We start from the raw sequence: 8,156 nt of genomic DNA on the forward strand, positions 1-8,156 counted from the left end.
TCGACATGCCGGATCACAGTCCCGCCGTGCGCGAAGGCCGACAAGCGTAGGGTGAGGACCCGTCCATCGCCGCTTGTGGCTTTCATTTTTTTTGTGGTCTGAATCCTAAACGTTGGATTAATTTGGTTGTTTGTTGGAGTTTATGACATTGTGGGCTCTTATAATATTGTCAGGCAGGAACCTTGTTGTTAAAATACTCGGTTAAATTTACATAATTTATAATATTGTAGAGTCTTGACCTGAATATTTTTAATTTGCCAGTTAAGCTTCATGTAACTCTGCAGAGTCTTATTGTAATATTTAAATTAGCCAGAAATATTTCTATAGTAAATATAATCACAGGGTCTACATTTATTTTAAAAATCTTATTGTGGGATCTTTAACCGTAACATTTGAATTAATCAGGTGAATTTACATAATGATATTGCAGCGAATTTAACATAATGTTTAAATTAATCAAGGACATTTTAACAATCATTCATACAGTCGTGTCTTAACTCTAATACTTGGTTTATTTAGTTAAGTTTAGGACTCCAGCGTTTTAAATATAACATTTAGACTCTGCTGAAGCAGATAAATATAATAATATTGTGTGATCTCAACCTTAATATTTAAATTAGTGAAATGAATTTGTGTTTTTATTAACAGTAATTTTAAAAATATTCAGTTAAATTGACAGAATTAATTAATTTAGATTAGTCCAATAAATCTACAATCTAAGTAATAAGACTGAATTTTCTCAACTCGGTTATTTAATTAAGTCCTGCACATTTATATATAGTTTTATATACAATTATAGTGTCTTAACCTTAATATTCAAATGAATTAAGTAAATCTATATAATATATATGTACATATTTATAACAATAATAATAATATAGCAGCTTCACTCTAATATTAATGTAGTCAGGTACATTCCCATAATTAATATATCTTAATTAGAATGTTTAAATAATTGTCAGTTTACATAATAAATAAATGCTGCTGAGTCTTAACTTTAATATGATAAATTAGTATTTTATATAATAATGAAAGATAAATGTACCAAAATAATCATATCGCAGGACGTTAACCTTCATATTTAAACCAGTCAGGTACATTTATATAATGACATAATATATAATTAATAATGCTGAAGGGTTTTAAGCTTCTCAAACCACCTGAGTCACGTCGTCTTTACGCTTTTGTCAAAAAAAAAAAGACTCATTATTTCGGGAATTATTTATTATTTCAAGACACTGGAGTCAAAAGCAGCCAGGACCAATGAGTGAAGACAAAACGCCCAGAGCACAGTTTAGAATCGACCATTTATTTAAACTGAATAGCATATGCGTACAAAGTCTCTACAAAGCTAGAAAATATCTAACATACTTTTAGCCATGAGGGGAAAAGTTAGAGAGCGAAGGCCAGACCCTGAGCAGGACCGACGGCAGAACCTCCTCTCTGCCTCGCAAAATAGGATAAACATTAGAATATCAAAGATATACACAACATCTGTAATAAACCTTAGTGTCACTTTGCTTTTTTTTTTTTTTTTTGTACAAAGCACCTTATTTAAAAAAAAAACAAACTCCTGGGTGCACCAGGAAAAGATTCAAGGCCATTTTGGAGTCGATTACAGACAGGACTTCTGCGTGGTTTCTGGAATAGAAGATAAATACCCAACGTTCACAAACGAGACGACATTGACAACACGGACGACGATGACTGAGAAACTCGGCGGTTGGCTTCCAGTGTGAAGTTAATCGGGTCAGAGCGGACGTTGGCGTCACAGTTTAGTTTCCCACCCGGGGCTTCTTCAGCCTGCCAGCCGAGATGATGGGAGGTGTCCACGCTCGCTCTGGAAACGTGGGGGGTTTGTTGTTGTTTTTGGCAGAAGCTTGTAATAAATCACTTTCGAGGTCTGTCTTTGGTTAGCGGGTGGTGAATAAACAGATGCTGGATTTTCACAAATTACTGCAGAACTTTGTGAGAGTTTTAGGACGAAAAAAAAAATCCAAATGTTTCGGCACAAACTTACGAAAGCTGATGTTCACCAGCCGACTGTGTTTCTAGAAGCTACTGGATGTGCTGGACACCATCAAACATCTCAGCTGGTCACACTGGAAACCCTGTGAGGAGGTTTTTACGATCAGAACACAACTTCTGGGCCTCATTCGTTCACATGCAGAAATGTAAGAAAACATTTTTTATTTCTGGGGTCGAATCATCCAGAAAATTCTGCTCGACCGTCTCTGATTTTCCTCCAGTTTTTTTTTTTCAGCATAAAATCTGGATATTTATGAAGACATTTGTGGAGATTCAGCTTCATGTTTCCAACACTTTCCAGGATATAACGTTTATTTAAAAAAAAGTTTGTTTTCCTGCACATCTAAGTCAAATCATCACATTTTTAGAGTAATTTCTGCTCAAGCGTCTCAACAATTCGGATATTTATAAAGATATTTGTTAAATTTTACACCAAAAATATTAAATACTTTCTGGGAAAAAAAGAGATTCAAGAGATTAAAAACTGACCATCAACCAAGTTTCAGCAGGTTTTTATTTAAATTAATGTTTGAACAACAACATCTACTAAAGACAAAAAGCTGAAATGTTCTCGGTTATTTCTCATCTTGTCGTTGATTCAGAATCTGCAATATTGGACCAAATAATCTCTGATTATGGACGAGTAGAAATATGACAAAAAGAAGGCGTATTTTATAGATGTCTGGTCGTATTTGTGGGACATATTTTACATCATTTTTTAGACAATTTATGAACATATTTCAGTCTAATCTTCATTTTATTTTGCACATTTACAAGATGCTTCGTTGTGTTTCTTCACAGTTCGGTGGCATTTTATTAATATTTTTTATTAAAGTTAGTTTCTAGACTTATAATATTGGACGAGTTGATCAAATAATCTGATTATTGTTGAGTTGAAATATGAAACCATCATTAAAAGTTCCATCTTAAAGCTCATTAACGATAAATGTAATGATTTACAAGTGAACCAGTGATATTTACTGAACAATCAAACTAAACATGCAGGACACTTTATTATGAAATATTTCATCACACACGAGAAGAAAAGTTGGTTTTGTTTAACTTTTATAGCAGATTGTTTGACAAGTTTTACCTCATAAATATAAGCTGAGCATCGAACTGGTTTTCCAAAAATAACTAAATAAAATATGACATGATCTGAATTATTTTTCATTTCACTTTGTCGGCTGGACCAACAGCTTTTTGTCTTGGAAAGTATTTGACGTATTAATCTAAAACTCCTCAGATATCATTTTAAATATCCAGAGTTCGCTAATAAAAAGCGAATCAGAGACGACGGAGCAGAAATTATTCTAAAAACTTGATGACTTGAGATGGAAAAACCTGGTTAGTGAGTTCAAATGACGCCAAAAAAAACATCTCGCAAACAAAAAGTGGTTCAATGTTCTGCTGAATTTCAGGAGTTCCTTCTTCTGCATGAACATTTTACTGATCAATAAAGGCCCGGACCTTTTTAAATGGTCGTCTTACGGCTGCATTTCATGAATGAGGCACCAGATCGCGTGAAGCTCGTTCTGTTCATGTAAATACTTCAGATCTCCAGAATGTGTCGCTAAATGAAAACAGATTTCCCAGGATGCTTCGCTGCTCAACATCCACAAATTACAGTAAAAAACAAAACAACCGTTAAATATGAATTTTGGATAATTGGCTCCAGGACACTGAAAACTGCAGCATGTGAGACCGAACTGTTGTTCTGGATAAACACTAAAAGGCTTTTTTTTCTTTCTTTCTCTACCATCTACAAACACCAAATCTTCAGGACTTGAGTGAAACACAAACGTCTCCTGCTGTCTCCAGCCAAAGGCACTTCATGCTGCCGAGCGCGACACCGACGGACCACCAGACGACACCTGCTACAGTTCACCCCCCAAACCGTTTGTTTGTTTTTTGTTTTTATTTGGTTTTTGATTCATAAAATGACTTTAACTCTGACCTTTCAGAACTCGGAACCGTAGAGTTAAAAACGATCCCGACGCCGAGGTGCCGGGAGTCTTTCTGGTCGGGGCAGTCTTTAATCTAAACTTTAATTTAATATTTCAGTCTCTTTTGGCAGTACGAGCGTGTTAAAGCTCAGGTTAGCTGGCATAAGAATACTTCACTAAGCTAGACTTAATTTGTAAAGAGATCCCAGGTCATCAAAGTGTCACAGGCGAACTCTGCCCTCCTACACCATGAATAATGTATAGTAGTTAAAATTCACAGTGCTCATCGATGGACCGACCACAACACGTCTAAAACTACAATCCTTAGGCTCGTCCCGATCGGGTTCATCTGTCATCGTACTTACGGATCCTTCAGAAGATTCACTGGAGAGTCGGGACGCTAACATTCAACATTTTCTGAACTGTGTCCGACTCTTTCAGCTTTTTTAAGGAGTCATTAACCTTCACAGACATCTTCGTCGTGGTGCCTCTTTACGAGCTAAAGTCCTGCTTGGGTGACGCCTCCTCTGGTCTCCAAACAGTAAGAGGCTCCACCTGGTGGAACAACCAGGTACTACAGCTGGTCTACGATAGCTGACATGCACGACCTTCTTCTTCTTCTTTATATATTTTTAATCAGTTAAATTATTAATGCCAATCATTCAATTAGCAGATCATCGTTGACAGCTCTACTAAATATTCCTGTATTCGACACCCATCCTGATCCTAGAAGCAGGTTCGGGATGTAGCTAGCTGTAAGCATTCATAACGGTATGTTTTTGTCGCCTTCTTTGCGCCGCTGTGTCGAGTTTCTTTCATGTATTTCAAACAACAGCAAATGAAGCAAATAAATAACGAGCAGGTAATTTAACTTAAAACAAGGCATCATAGAAAAAAGGATTGATTATCAAACACTGATAGTGGCGTTTTTTTAATCAGATGTGCGAAATTTGTCACTGAGCTACAGAAACAACATCCAGTTAATCCAGACTCAGCTTAGCTAGCTACGCTCCGATCATCGGGTTTCACAGACGTCTCTGTCGTGACGCCTCTTTAAGAGCTAAACTTAAAGTTTAGCTCTTAAAGAGCGACGCCTCCTCTGATCTCTACAGGATTAAACAGTGAGAGGCTCCACCTGGTGGAACAACCAGGTACTACAGCTGGTCGATGATACACCTTCGTCTTCTGCCATATCGGCTAATCAGCTACCTACCTTCCCGACTAAAGAGGCAATTAAATCACATCAACGACAGCGACTTGGCAGCCTGCAGGTAGGGAAACATAGCAACTAGACTTTCAAAATAAAATACTTACACATAGAGCTTCAGTTATGACTCTACGGCATGGCTCGATGGGAACCTTCTCCGAAACATGTAACGACTAAACTAGCGCCACGACTTTGACTGATTTGCACGGTCGCAACATGTTGAGTTTCCTGATTAGCACAAAGATGATGTTTCTGTGAAACAAAACATAATAAATAAACAATTAGTGTATCGGCTCAGTTTGTTCTGTTCTTATTTCTGCGCTGCATTGTTTTAGTAAAAGTTTAATTCCAACAGAATGTGCTTCATTTCAGCTGAAAGACATGAAAAAAAATCAAACGCAGTGTCACTAAACATCCACCACAATCTGGTGTTTTGGTGCAACTGCAGACCGACAAAGTGTAAATGCTCACAGCAGGTCGGTTATGGAAGCTACAGCGCTCAGCGCAGGATTTAAATGTAATCTGTACGATTCCTCTGAACAGCAAAGTATCGGCCAGCTCTCCCCGACCAGGACCGAAGCCTAAAGGATTGTAGTTTCACTGTGGTCTCGACTTGTTTGAATCTAGACAAAGAGTCACCTCTTGCACAAAAAGGTACCTGAATTGTTCAATTTCACTTATAGTTTAATAAGATAAATTTTAGATAGTGATCGTGGAATTAAAATATAGTCTATATGCTACTATCAATAAACAATTTCCCAAAGTTTAGAAGCTATCTTATTTTTTTTTATTTCCTCAAGAAAAACATACAAAAAGGTAAAAATGTGATTTCTTTTTCTTTGGGACAAACCTCTTGTTTTGTGCAGTGCGTCTATCTGTACAAACCCACCTCTATACTCTACTATAGGATAATGCAGTTACTGGTATTTCCTCTCTGCTTACTGACGATACACAGGGTCTGACCTTCGGAGTTGCGTCGCTATCTTGGCATGATAACGCACATTTTCGTCACTGGGGCGGCGTGAAAACTTGTGAGATCTTGTTCCCTTTGGCCTGGGTGAACTTTCCAAGAAAACAAATCAAACACATGACAGAGATACCGCTCCCATCATCGGCAAGGCAAAATTACAAATTAAACCGGGGAGAGGGAGAGAGAGAGAGAGGAGGAAGCTAATTAGCAGGAGACGTGAAATCTCCTGGTGGTATCGGAGTCACGATGTTCTCGGGAAAAACCACCCAGGTCGATCCTGATGCCTCTCCATGGCTGCACTGCCACTGTGCTTTTTACAGCTAATGAGCCGCCGATCGGCAGCTCCCGGTTAATATTTTGTGTGTTGAAACGAACCCCGTCGAGGAGGATCCTGCAGCACACGGCGCCGTATCTGGTGTTAATTAAGGATTAGCCCAGTTGTTATGTTTCAGCAGTGAGAATGCAGCCATCTTCCTTTCCTCGCTAACGCGTTTGGCTGAGAGAAATTCCGTTTTTAGACATTTTACGTCCAATGTCACCATTAAATCACCAAGCGAAAGGCCATAAATGTGTGTGTGTGTTTCTGTGTGTGTGTGTGTGTGTGTGTGTGCGTGTGTGTGTGTGTGCGTCGGCGCTATTCCTTGATGAGCCGGTAGATGTGGTGCTGTGCTCCGTGTTCGTTGTTGGACACCTCGAACACACAGGCCATACACAGCAAAGTCTCCTGAGTGTCTCTGTTGCTCACCACCTGGACAAAAACAAAACAGGGAAAAGTTCAGTTTCCTGGTGTTTCTAAGAGCTAAAATAAAACAACGGAGGATTTCACTGTTATAAGTGATGTTGCGGAGCTAGATCTCCATGGTAACTGATGCTGTGGAGTTAGATCTCCATGGTAACTGATACTGCAGAGCTAGATCTCCATGGCAACTGATGCTGTGGAATTAAATCTCCATGGTAACTGATGCTGCAGAGTTAAATCTCTATGGTAGCTGATGCTTTTTCTGTAATTATTGAATCGATATCAACCTGTGACAGTCCCAGCCCTACATTAAAAACACCTGGAGGTCTCTACAGCAGCACAGACTGAACCACAGCAGCTGGACACTGTCAGAAATCCACCTTTAAAAATGAAGAATGAGCAACAAATGCATCCAGTTTTACATCAGGTGTTTCCCTGAACTTAGTTGTAACCGGACTGAACCGACACACCATTTTACTTGCAGCGGAAATAAACTTAATTTATGTGCACGACTGTTTCCTTGTTCCGAGTTAAAGTACTGACCAGCAGAATAGTGAAGTTCTCCAGCACGCTGTTCATCATGTACTTCTCCGGCAGGTGCTTGAGCTTGTGGATGAAGTTGATCATGTATTCACACATCGGAGAGCGACTGATTCTGTAGACGAAGCGCCCGTTTTCAAACCTCGCGTACTCCGTCTGCCAGAGAGATGAAAGGTCGTTAGCAAATTTAACGCAACAGCTTAGTGACGAAGCCGAACTCGGCCGGTTTTAAACGTCAAAATCAGCTTTCTGGTCACAATTCCAGCTTCATTTCTGAGCCTCAGAACTTCATCAGTGCAGCAGATAGACACATGACGTTTAGGAGAAAGAACACATCTGGGTTCTGCTAGAACCTGACACCAGATCAGTTCTACATCCATCCAGGAGTCACCGTCATTCTATCCAAAATCACTCAGACATTGTTGAAGAAAACATTAAAGTTGTTTAAAATTACTTAGAAGTTGTTGGAGGTCAGTAAAAAAAAAAAAAAAAGAAGTTCTAAATGACTCAACACGTCCAGAATGACGTTAAAACATCCAAAAATACCTGAAAATGTTTCTAAATGTCTTAAAAATTGATCAAAATTTGTCCAAAATTCTTCTGAACTTTCTGTCTTCAGACTGAGACTCCTGGATGGATGTAGAACTGATCTGGTGTCAGGTTCTACCAGAACTCAGATGTGTTCTTCCTCCTAAATGTCATGTGTCTATCTGCTGTACTGATGAA

The 8,156-nt window shown here is 38.7% G+C and overlaps 1 pseudogene; it reads right to left on the reverse strand.

Moving 5' to 3' along the window:
- Positions 1–4,545: 4,545 nt before the first annotated feature.
- Positions 4,546–8,156, reverse strand: part of LOC103368673 (transcriptional enhancer factor TEF-1-like) — a 75,464-nt pseudogene continuing 71,853 nt past the window's right edge.

This window comes from Stegastes partitus, unplaced genomic scaffold (genome assembly GCF_000690725.1).
Source record: "Stegastes partitus isolate 25-593 unplaced genomic scaffold, Stegastes_partitus-1.0.2 Scaffold1187, whole genome shotgun sequence".
Taxonomy (NCBI): Eukaryota; Metazoa; Chordata; class Actinopteri; family Pomacentridae; genus Stegastes; species Stegastes partitus.